At 41.1% G+C, this 10,934-nt stretch overlaps 1 long non-coding RNA gene across 1 annotated transcript; it reads right to left on the bottom strand.

Moving 5' to 3' along the window:
- Positions 1 to 962: 962 nt before the first annotated feature.
- LOC131136043 (uncharacterized) lies at positions 963 to 5,023 on the bottom strand. Its single transcript, XR_009131683.1, has 3 exons — positions 4,945 to 5,023; positions 2,580 to 3,952; positions 963 to 2,342 (listed from the first exon to the last, which is right to left on the bottom strand). It is a non-coding gene; the product is annotated as an uncharacterized LOC131136043 (long non-coding RNA).
- Between the last annotated feature and the right edge of the window lie 5,911 nt (positions 5,024 to 10,934).

Raw genomic sequence — 10,934 nt, 5'->3', positions numbered from 1 at the left:
TGATAGAAGGTGGTTTGGTGGTCAAAGGTCACATGACCTGGAAGCTATTGATAATTATTTGTGTAAAAAATTCATCAAAAATCCTAGTAAAGTTGAGTAGCAAAGCAAAAAGGATTGTATAGTACTAGCAAACAAATTCTACTGATACAACGTGGTTTGGAGGTCAAAGGTCACATGACCTGAAAGCTATTGATAATAGTTCATGTAAAAAAATTCATATAAAATCTTAGGAAAGTTGAGTAGCAAAGCAAAAAGGCGTGGATGGTACTAGCAGACAATTCCTACTTATACAAAGTGATTTGGAGGTCAAAGGACACACTGAAAAAAATAACTAATTGGACTAACGAAATTAAATTGTTGGCAGAATTTCCATCCAATTAAAATGTTTAGCCTCAAGTCACAAAAAGTATGTTTGTACATTGTAATATATTTGTGTTAGTTGATCTTGTTCTTTTCCTGTTAATCCAACTCAAATTAATCTAAATGAGGTAAAAAAATATAATTGAGATGGGTCTATCCAACCCTACAGGTAACACAAATTAATTTCATTAAACCCTCCAAAAAATAACAAATTGGACTAACTCAATTAGTAGGCAGAATTTCCATCCAATAAATATGTTTAGACCCAACTCAAAAAAACTATGTTAGCACATTGTAATATATTTGTGTTAGTTGATCTTTTTTTCCTGTTCATCCAACTCAAATTACAGCAATTGAGGTAACAAAATGTAATTGTTCAATCAATTTCTACAAAGTACAGTTAACACACAGTAATTCAATTCAACTAATGAATTGTTTTTACTTCATTTTAACTAAAAATGTATGATTAATACAATTAGTCAAATTAATCCCAAACTCCCAAGAATATACAGTACAAGGAACTTCACCTGACAAGGATTTATTTAAAACAAGGGATAAATCCACATTTCTGTACAACATAGCCAAAACTTCATGTTAGAGATGCACTGATGCAGCTTTCCTTCCAAAATTGTCATTATTAGAAATAACAATCCTAAAATATAATTTAACCAGATCAACCACGGAAAGTGCAACCTTTATCATTTGTGAGTTACAAAGTGCTAATATGTCAAATGCCACATTGTCTGCTCATGATGGGCTGAGGTATATTGTTGATATTGGCGTCACTACTAATATAGTAATATAATAATATAGTTTCTTAGCTTGGATTGGCATCAATAGCCACATTTTAGCAGACCTTTACATTTCTACTTATGTGTGGTGGACCAAATGGGACAAAATTAAATAAATCAATCTCTAAAGAACTAAATGTGTCAAATAGTTGAATTACCAGTTATTTTAATGTAAAACAATATATAATTATTACACAATTTATTTATTTGATTAATTATTTACTAATTTAATTATTTCATGGCTTTGGGGGTGCAGCGTCATGAATTATGTATCACAAACACCCATCAAAATCTGTGGGTGTGACTAACGTCAATCTGGTCGAATGGTCTGAAGTCCAGAAGTTATACAAACTCCTAACTTTCTCGGGAGTTGGTGAAAGGTATTTTAAACCTTACAGAGTATGTGGAAGCAGGATCTGCTGATCTAGAGATCACATAAGTCAGAGGAATTTTTTTGTGTTGGGAGTTATTTCCGCACAATTCATAAACATGCAACCACAACTCCACGAAACAATTATAGTGAAAAAATTAACTAAATTATTAAAATAACTAATAATAATTAAATAGTGAAATAATTTGAAATACTTACGTTTCTACAGTAAATGAGCTGATATTTGACTTAAAGACAGTTATTGACGCATTTGATTACTTAATGGTGTATTATGTAATGACGAATTTAAGTAATTTAAAGATTTGTAAAATTTAACTACCGACATGTAATTATTTAAAGATGCATTTATCTATTTCATTCTGTCCCATTTGGTCCTCCACACTTGGTTTCTTGAGGTAAACAGGTTTAGAAAAGTAGTGCAATTTCAAATGTTTAAACATGTTAGACAACAGGCAACAGAACAAACAATAGGCCAAAGTTTATACCTCCATTTAGATGAACATCTTCATTTTCAACTGTTGTATTTTCACATTGAGTTTGTGTCCATCCATATTCATTAGAATCTTCTGGACAAACTCAAATGTGTATTTTAGGTTGTCTGGATAGCTGAGATCCAAGGCATAGATAAGCCCAAAGAGCAAGGCAAAAGCCATAATGACACTTCTGACATTGGCGAGGACTTTAACTCCTTCAATGACAACCCATATGTTATCAGGAAAGTCACACTCACCATCTCTGACAACGAAAATGCACATAACAGTTGTTGCAAGATCATTTTCTGCATCCTCAATAGCAGTTGCCTGAAAAACAGAAACAGATATACAGAAAGAATAAGCTCAGCTCATAAGCTCATATCGAAAACATGCATGCAATTCAAGGAAAAGTTGTACATACATTTTTGACTAACCCCCCCCCAAAAAAAACACTAACCGGGCAGACACTACCCAAGGTTCTGCTATTAATTAAAGAAAACAGATTAAACACTGGAACATACTACCAGTGCTAAGACATGCTCTTTTGTTAAAAGTGAAATTTACCAGGTACTCCTTGACAAGGGAAGCTGGATCCTCGTTGAGGTAGATAATCAGGCTCCTCAGCACACACTCCCTCTTCGCATCTATTTCATCACACTGAAACACACGAATTTCAGGATCACCTAGCCGCCCCAGTTTTGTCCGATAGTTCTGCAGCTTGTATTTCAGGGACTGTTTCCAACCCCAAAATCCTGTCCTGTTCCCCAACTGCCCCAGACAAGGATGGGCTCTAGTTAAGGCTTCAGCCACCTCTTCACACTGATAATCTTTTGGATACTTTGTGTATTTCATTATTTCTTGAGCCAGTCCATCAAGAATTTGTCCTTTAAGTTTTGGTCCTGGGTTGAAATATACGCCATCTCTCGCAAACTCATTATTTTTCTACTGCAACTCCAACTCAGCCTCATATGAAAACTTTGGGACCACAAAAATCTTAGGCCAGCAGGAGCACTTGGAGAGCTGTACTTGAGGTGATGAATGTGGTGTTGATGTGTGGACTGTGTCATCACTGCTGGATGAAGCCAATGATGAAGTGGTTTGGGGTAGGAGGGAGTCGGGAGATGTTTCAGGAGGTGAGGTTGGGTGTGGATTCAACTGCCCTGGGTCCACTGGGTACAGCATAATGGTAGGTTCTTCAGGCAGCATGGTTGCCGTGCATATTACCTTCACTGTGCCTTTGTCTTGAACATCTGACATATCTGTTAGGTTCATGAAAGCATTGAAGTCAGAATCCATATATTGGAGGCGGAAATCTTCTGCCAGCTGAAAAAATGTCTTTATCGTTGTTTGGAGCTCTTTCACTTGTATAGTGCTTTTCCACCTCCAAGGCTCTTTGATACTGTTAGCACATTTACCTACTGATGCATCAGGAGCAAACGGGGGTTTAATATCTTGCCCAAAGGATATTTAGACATGGGAGGATGGAGGATCAAACCCACAACCTTCAGGTTGAGAGACAACCACTCTACCTCCTGAGTCATGTTGCCTCCTACAGTCAACATTAGGGCTACTCCTAGGCTATACTAAATGAGGATGAAAAAAGCAGCATTATAAGTTGATCAGTGGATGATTATTAAAAATTGTACTAACCTCTGACAATGATGAATCTTTTCAATATCAACATCCGCAAACCCCCAACCATATACTCAACAAGCGGATATGGATCTTCCAAGTTACCAAGCTCAATTAGGTCAGCCCCTCCAGTGCTTGATGGAGATAGCTTACTCCATGTGTTAAATGTACAAGGGCAATCGGTGTAGGGACATGGATATCGATAACTACCTCGAAGATGCCCATGCGCCTGCCTAAAATGTTTCAACACCAAGTCCTGGTATCCACTTCCAAACTGCACTCTTTGCAAGTCCACATTTATTAACCTGTAAAACAAAAACAACAAATCACACACAGTAAATTAATAATGTAGATAAATTTTTTAAAAAAACTATATACCTAAATACTTACAAACTGTGAGAGGCGGCAAAAAGAGAGCTTGGTAACACAGCAAACCATATTGAACATTGAGCATCCATATTGAAAATAGGACAATGGAATAGTGCAGTACTAAATCCAGGTCAAAAAACATTTTGCACCATCAGATTTTACTGAAATTTCATCTGTAGATAGATATTGACGTGAATCCTATACACTATTTATCTTGTCCTGAAGCTCTGATTCATTAGTTTGAAAGGCTTAATGTAATGGACTTAATATTCAAAGTATTCTTTTCAGATTATGTGGTCCAACACACGGTATATTTTAAATTGAAGCTCTACCAAACGAACATCTATATATATTTTCCTGTGAAAGAAATGCATTTTTATCGATGTCCCCTGCACGGACTCGCGCGCTTGCATCGTCAGATTTTAGCATCGCTTCACACTTGTCGGCTCAGGCTAAATATGCCTGGGCAAGTTCACAGCAAGCCTGTGACAATGACATGCACACGACATGCATGAATGAATGCACATAGTCTTCTTAGCGGACTAGATCCGCTAATAATAAAAATATGTCCACCGTACACGAAACTGCAACGCCATGTTGTTTGAATATACACAATACGTCAGCCAAAAAGCGCGCCCACAGGGCCCTGCCGTAGCTTGTCGCCGTGGCGTGAAAACGAGAGGCGAAGTAGCAAAGTAGCAATGCTAGTGTTAAAATGAAGGGATAATTATTGGACAACGAACTTTTCGAACTTCGAAATTAAATAATGGTTGAATACGTTTGCAAAGCGAACCAAAAGAAGCAAGCATCCATACAGTATAGTAGAACAATGGCGGTGGCAACTCTAACTTACTGTCCTGCTCAACAACTAACCTCTATATTTATGTCAAATTGAGGATAACATTTCACAATACTAAAATATACTTACCGAAAACACAATGTTGTTTTCCCTGATCCAACGATGCTGACTTTGTAAAATTGCTGAGTCACAAAATGGCGGACGCGGGTGCTCGCACAAGTAGGGAGAGAATGGCCAAGGTGTTTAGGGGCGTGGTCTTGCCCCGACACAATATTATGGTGTTACAGGTCAAAATGAGATTCTCTTCAGTCACACTTCTGAATTTTTATTCAGTTTTATTTGAGGTAATACATTTTCACTGGACTAACAATATAATAATGTGTTACCTCTAAGAAGGGCTTGAGTCTGTTCTTTTGTGTGACCCATTGTTTTTGTGTTACAGGTCCAAATGAGATTTACTCCAGTCAAACTTATGAATTTGTTTTTAGTTTTTACTGGAGGTAATATATTTTAAAAATGTGTTACCTTTAAGATGGGCTTGAGTCGTTTTTTTGAGTGCACATGACCTGGAAGCTATTGATAATGACTTGTGTAACAAATTCTTTGTGTAACAATGACTTTTTATGTAGCATAGGACACGTAGTTATTATACGTGTCCTATGCTACATAAAAAGTCATTGACAAGTATTGATTGAATTATTATATTATTGAATTATTGAATTATTGAATAATTATTATTATATAATATAATAACTGTACAAATTGAGTTAATAAATACTGCTTTTTAATACTCCAGCAATAGTTTGTGCAGAAAGTAATAACACAGTAACACAGTAACACTCTCAGAAATGAGATGGGGACAATGAAAACAATCCGACAAATGGTCTTTAGCAGTTACAGTTGTTTTGAGGATACAGTCTGGAAAAGACCAGTCTTTTCCAGACCAGTGTCTTTTCCCTCAAACACCACTCAAATAATTAAACTGTTATTACTGCGCTAATGGTACGGTTATAGCTCACCAATAGTATGAGGTATGCATTGTAATATTAATATAAAAAGACTTGAAGTGCCAAGGTCGCATAGCCTGCATGCTATACTACAAAATCTTTAATTTTTTCATGTTAAAAAGTCATATGAAGCCCAATAAAATATAAAACTTATAAAAATGGGCGTACCAAATGTTTTTAGGGTATGAATAATTATTTGACATGACTATGGATCAATTTCTGGTGTGATTTTTATTTTTTTTTAAGCAACACTCTTCAATAGAAATGAATGGAAATATATTGACGGTCCCTAAACCGAACAAGCAGCATAGAGGACAGGACTTCCGTGTGAGCTTCCCGCAGCAGGAGAGCAGGAGCCCGGCACAGTGAGGGGAACGACCGCCGTTTCTACGGAGGCAAATATCCAACGTACAACGTGAAACTAACTTCACCACGGTACAAAAGTGTTTCACTCGCGGTGACAATGCATTTCAAGCAGGCTATGGGCTGTGTGGTAAAGTTTGTCTCCATATGTGCCACGTCCCAAAAAGTACTCCACTCGCTCCGAGAAGGCCTTTGAAGAGCGTTTTGGCACTTATGGGGCACAATTAGTGTGATGTGCTTCATCGCGTGGCATACACAACCATTGTTTGAAAATGTACTGTTTTCGCTCTGAAAAAAATTGTGGTTTAAAGGACATTACGACGGGCCACTGCGAGCCAGAAGAAGGTGCCAGGAGGCTCATTCCAAGTGTGCCTGACGCAGATTCATATCACCTCATATGTGAAGAGTTTCACGTGGCTTAGATGCAATGCTGTGGTGTCAGAGCGAAAATGAAAATTTCACCACACATCATCCTGCCATATATGGAGAATTTTCTTTTACCACAAAGCCATATATGGCATATATGGACTACATTATTACCACCTTGCGTGAAATACAAGTGAAACACTTTGTCTCATTTTCGCTCCTCCAACTCCACAGCGGTGCTTCTAGATAGATAGATATAGATAGATAGATAGACTCCCTTTATTGTCATTGCACAAAAACACAGTAGTGAAATTGCCAACGAAATGTTGTTGCCTGGCTCCCATATAATAACAAACACAAAAGAAGATAAGTAATAATAAATAATAATAATGTGGAGAATAAATAGATAGAATAGACACCAAATATGAACAACATAATGTAAAGTGCAGCGTGAACAGTAAATTGCCAAAATAATTTAAATAAATAATAATAATGTAAGTAAGGTAGAGGGGCTTATTTGGCATTCAGCAGTCTGATGGCCAGGGGGCAGTAGCTGTCTCTGAACCTGGTCGTCCTACAGCGGATGCTGCAGAGCCTTCTCCCCGATGCCAGGCGAGAGAACAGTCCATGCTGGGGGTGTGTGGGGTCAGAGCAGATCCGATGGGCTCTAGATACACACCGGCTGGAAGTGCAGTCGCTGCTGTGCCTTCTTCGCCAGAGCGGAGGTGTGGAGTGACCAGCCGAGGTTGTCCGTGATGTGCACCCCCAAGTACTTGGTTGTGTTCACAACTTCTACGGCTGTGTCGTTGATGCTGAGTGGAGTGTGGCTGGGTCTGGATCTCCTGAAGTCGACGATGATCTCCTTTTGTTTTGTCAACATTCAGGATCAGGTTGTTCGCCTTTTTCTTCTCCAGGTGCACCAGGCTCAGGTGGAGAGCAGTTGAGATGGCGTCTTCAGTGGAGCGGTTTGGCTGGTACGCGAATTGGAAAGGGTCGAGTGATGGGGGGAGTATGGAGGTGATATGGTCCTTATCCACCCTCTCGAAATGGTTGATGTGAGTGCAACGGGCCGAAAGTCGTTCAGACATGTAATAGGTGGTTTCTTGGGCACTGGAATTATTGTGGCGGACTTGAAACACGGGGGGACTACAGCTTGGGCCAGTGAGGTGTTGAAGATGTCTGTGAGCACGTGGGCCAGCTGGTCTGCACATTTCTTGATCACCCGTCCTGGAATGGAGTCTGAGCCTGCAGCTTTCCGCACGTTGACCTTCCTCAGGACTCTCCACACAGCAGCAGAATCAAACTTGACTGCCTGTTCATCGGGGTGGGGGGTAGCCTTCCTCGCAGGGTTATTGTTCAGAGCCTCAAACCTTCCGAAGAAGTTATTTAGCTCATTGGGGAAGCTGATGTCATTCTGGCAGGGTGCAGGTCTGGCTTTGTAGCCAGTGACAGTCTGGATGCCCTGCCACAGTCGTCTGGTGTTGCCGGGGTCCTGGAAGAAGCTTTGGATCTTCCGGCTGTGGGCACGCTTTGCCACTCTGATGGCACGGTTCAGATTTGCCCTTGCTGATCTGAGTGCCATCACATCACCAGATTTAAAGGCAGCATTGCGTTCGCTCAGTCTTTCACACACCTCCTGAGTCATCCAAGGTTTCTGGTTGGCCCGTGTGATGATCGTCTTGGTGACTGTAACCTCCTCCATGCACCACTGTATGTAGCCTGTTACAGATGCAGCATACTCCCCCACATTGGTGTGTTGGTTGTATGTTGCAGCTTCTCTCAACACGTCCCATTCGGTGCACTCAAAACAGTCTTGCAGTGCAGACATAGCTCCCTCTGGCCACACCCTCACCTTCTTCACAACAGGCTTTCCCCTGGTGAGCAGGGATGCTGGGATTAGCATAACAGATCTGTGATCTGAGGAGCCAAGGTGTGGGCGGGGGACGGCTTTGAATGCTTCCTTGATGTTTGTGTAAGCCAAGTCCAAAGTATTCTCACTTCTAGTAGCAAAATCCACATGTTGGTAGAAATTCGGAAGCACCGTCTTCATGTTGGCCTGGTTAAAGTCCCAGGTGTGTGGTTTGCATGTCGCTGATGGCAAGGTAGAGTACATTCAGGGCTTGCTTGCAGTTAGCATCAGGTGGGATGTAGACGGCAACAATGGTGACGCTGGTGAATTCTCGGGGAAGGTAGAAAGGTCTGCATCTCACGATCATAAACTCAATGTCCACACAACAGTGACTGGAGACCAGGGTAGCGTTGTTACACCAACTGTTATTAGTATAGACGCAAACACATCCCCCCCCCCGGATTTTACCCGTGAGTGCATGGCTCCTGTCAGACCTGAATGTTGTGAGCCCGTCCAGGCTAATGACGGAATCCGGGACAGATGAGTTGAGCCATGTCTCGGTGAGGATATGGATGCAGCAGTTTCTTGTCTCCCTGAAGTCCAATTTCAGGTAGTCCAATTTGTTTTCCAGGGAGCGTACGTTGGCGAGCAAGACTGATGGAAGCGCTGGTCGGAACGGGTTCGCTTTTAGCTTAGCTGTAAGTCCACCACGACAACCCCGCTTCTGCTTCCTCTCGCATCGCCTTCGATGTCTCCACGGGCGGTCTGTACTGTGATCTGTTATTCCTAACTGGCGTAGCAGATCAAGGCTTTCAAAGTTTATGGGCTTCAAATTGCTGATTTTTCTCAGACGAAGGATAGCCTGTCTGTCGTATACTATTCTCAGCCACACCAAACTGCTGCACGTTTTAGAGCATGCGAAGCTGCGTAAGGCACTTTTAGAATGAGCCTCCTGGCACCTTCCGCTGGATCACAATGGGCCGCCGTAACATTCTTTGCTCACAATTGTTTTTCAAAGCGAATAAAGTGCATTTGCGAACAACGGTTGTGTGTGCCAAAGCAATAAAGCACGTCACACCAAAAGTGTTCCATAAGTGCCGAAAAACTTATTTTGAGGCCTTATCTGAGTGAGTGGAGTGCTTTTTTGGAAGTGGCTCATATGTGCCATATATGGACTAAATTATTACCACAAAGCCTATACGCTTGGGTAAAACACATTATCGCAGCAAGTGAACCACTTTGTCGCATTTTCGCTCTAACTCCACAGCTGTGCTGCTCAGCCACACGACACTGCTGCACAATTTAGAGCATGCGAAGCTGTGTAAGGCATTATTGGAATGAGCCTCCTGGCACCTTCCGCTGGTTCGCAGTGTGTCGCCGTAACATCCTTTGCTCACAATTTTTTTCAGAGCGAAAAAAGTGCATTTGCGAACAATGGTTGTGTGTGCCAAGTACATCATCACACCAAATGTGATCCATAAGTGCCAAAACGCTCTTCTGAGGCCTTCTCTGAGTGAGTGGAGTGTGATGGTGGTGCGAGGACGAATACATCATATATACGTGACTGGAACATGTGCAGTAGTGACATTACTGATTACAGTATCTATTTACCCTATGAATGTTGACATGTTACTAAGTGCTATCATTGAAGCAGACAAACATCACATCCCAAACTACTTCCAAAGGAAGAGAGAAATTCCAGCCCCCGACTGAATGATGCAAGACAATCCCACTTTACAGCTTGTGCAACTGCTTGCTTCCCCCTCCCCTTTGAGTTGCACGACCATGTATTAGGGACCTCCTAAAGAAAATAATTAGAGAGGAGCATGACTGGCATACTCAGAGTGGAGCGGCATGTCACTGGCTATGTTGTTTCACTTTCCTCGCTGCGAGAAACTTTGAATATTGTTGTCTGTCTCTTCTGTTTTTCTGTATTTAAGTGTTTTTACAAGTGTCACAGGAGTTTGAACCTGACAGCCAAGCAATAAAGTACATCATCACACCAAGTTCCAAAACGCTCTTCTGAGGCCTTCTCTGAGTGAGTGGGGGCTTTTTTGGAAGTGGCACATATGTGCCATATATGGACTAAATTACACAGATTACCACAGAGCCTATAAGCTTGCTTGAAATACATTATCACAGCGAGTGAAACACTTTTTCTCATTTTTGCTCTAACTACACAGCAGTGCTTCTCAGCCCCATGAAACTGTTGCAGATAGAACGGGATGCAAAGCTGCGTCAGTTACTTTCTGACACCTTCCGCTGGATCACAATGACCCGCCGTATCATCCTTCGCTCACAATGTGTTTGAGAGTGAATAAAGTGCATTTTCGAACAATGGTTGTGTGTGCCAAGCAATAAAGCACATCACACCAAATGTGATCCATAAGTGCCAAAACGCTCTTCTGAGGCCTTCTCTGAGTGAGTGGAGTGCTTTTTTGGAAGTGGCACATATGTGCCATATATGGACTAAATTATTACCACAGAGCCTATGCTTGCTTGAAATACATTAGCACAGTGAGTGAAACACTTGT

The sequence above is a fragment of the Doryrhamphus excisus genome, chromosome 9 (genome assembly GCF_030265055.1).
Source record: "Doryrhamphus excisus isolate RoL2022-K1 chromosome 9, RoL_Dexc_1.0, whole genome shotgun sequence".
Taxonomy (NCBI): Eukaryota; Metazoa; Chordata; class Actinopteri; order Syngnathiformes; family Syngnathidae; genus Doryrhamphus; species Doryrhamphus excisus.
The sequence above is the reverse complement of the archived record's forward strand: the minus strand, read 5'-3'. Positions and strand labels throughout refer to the sequence as shown.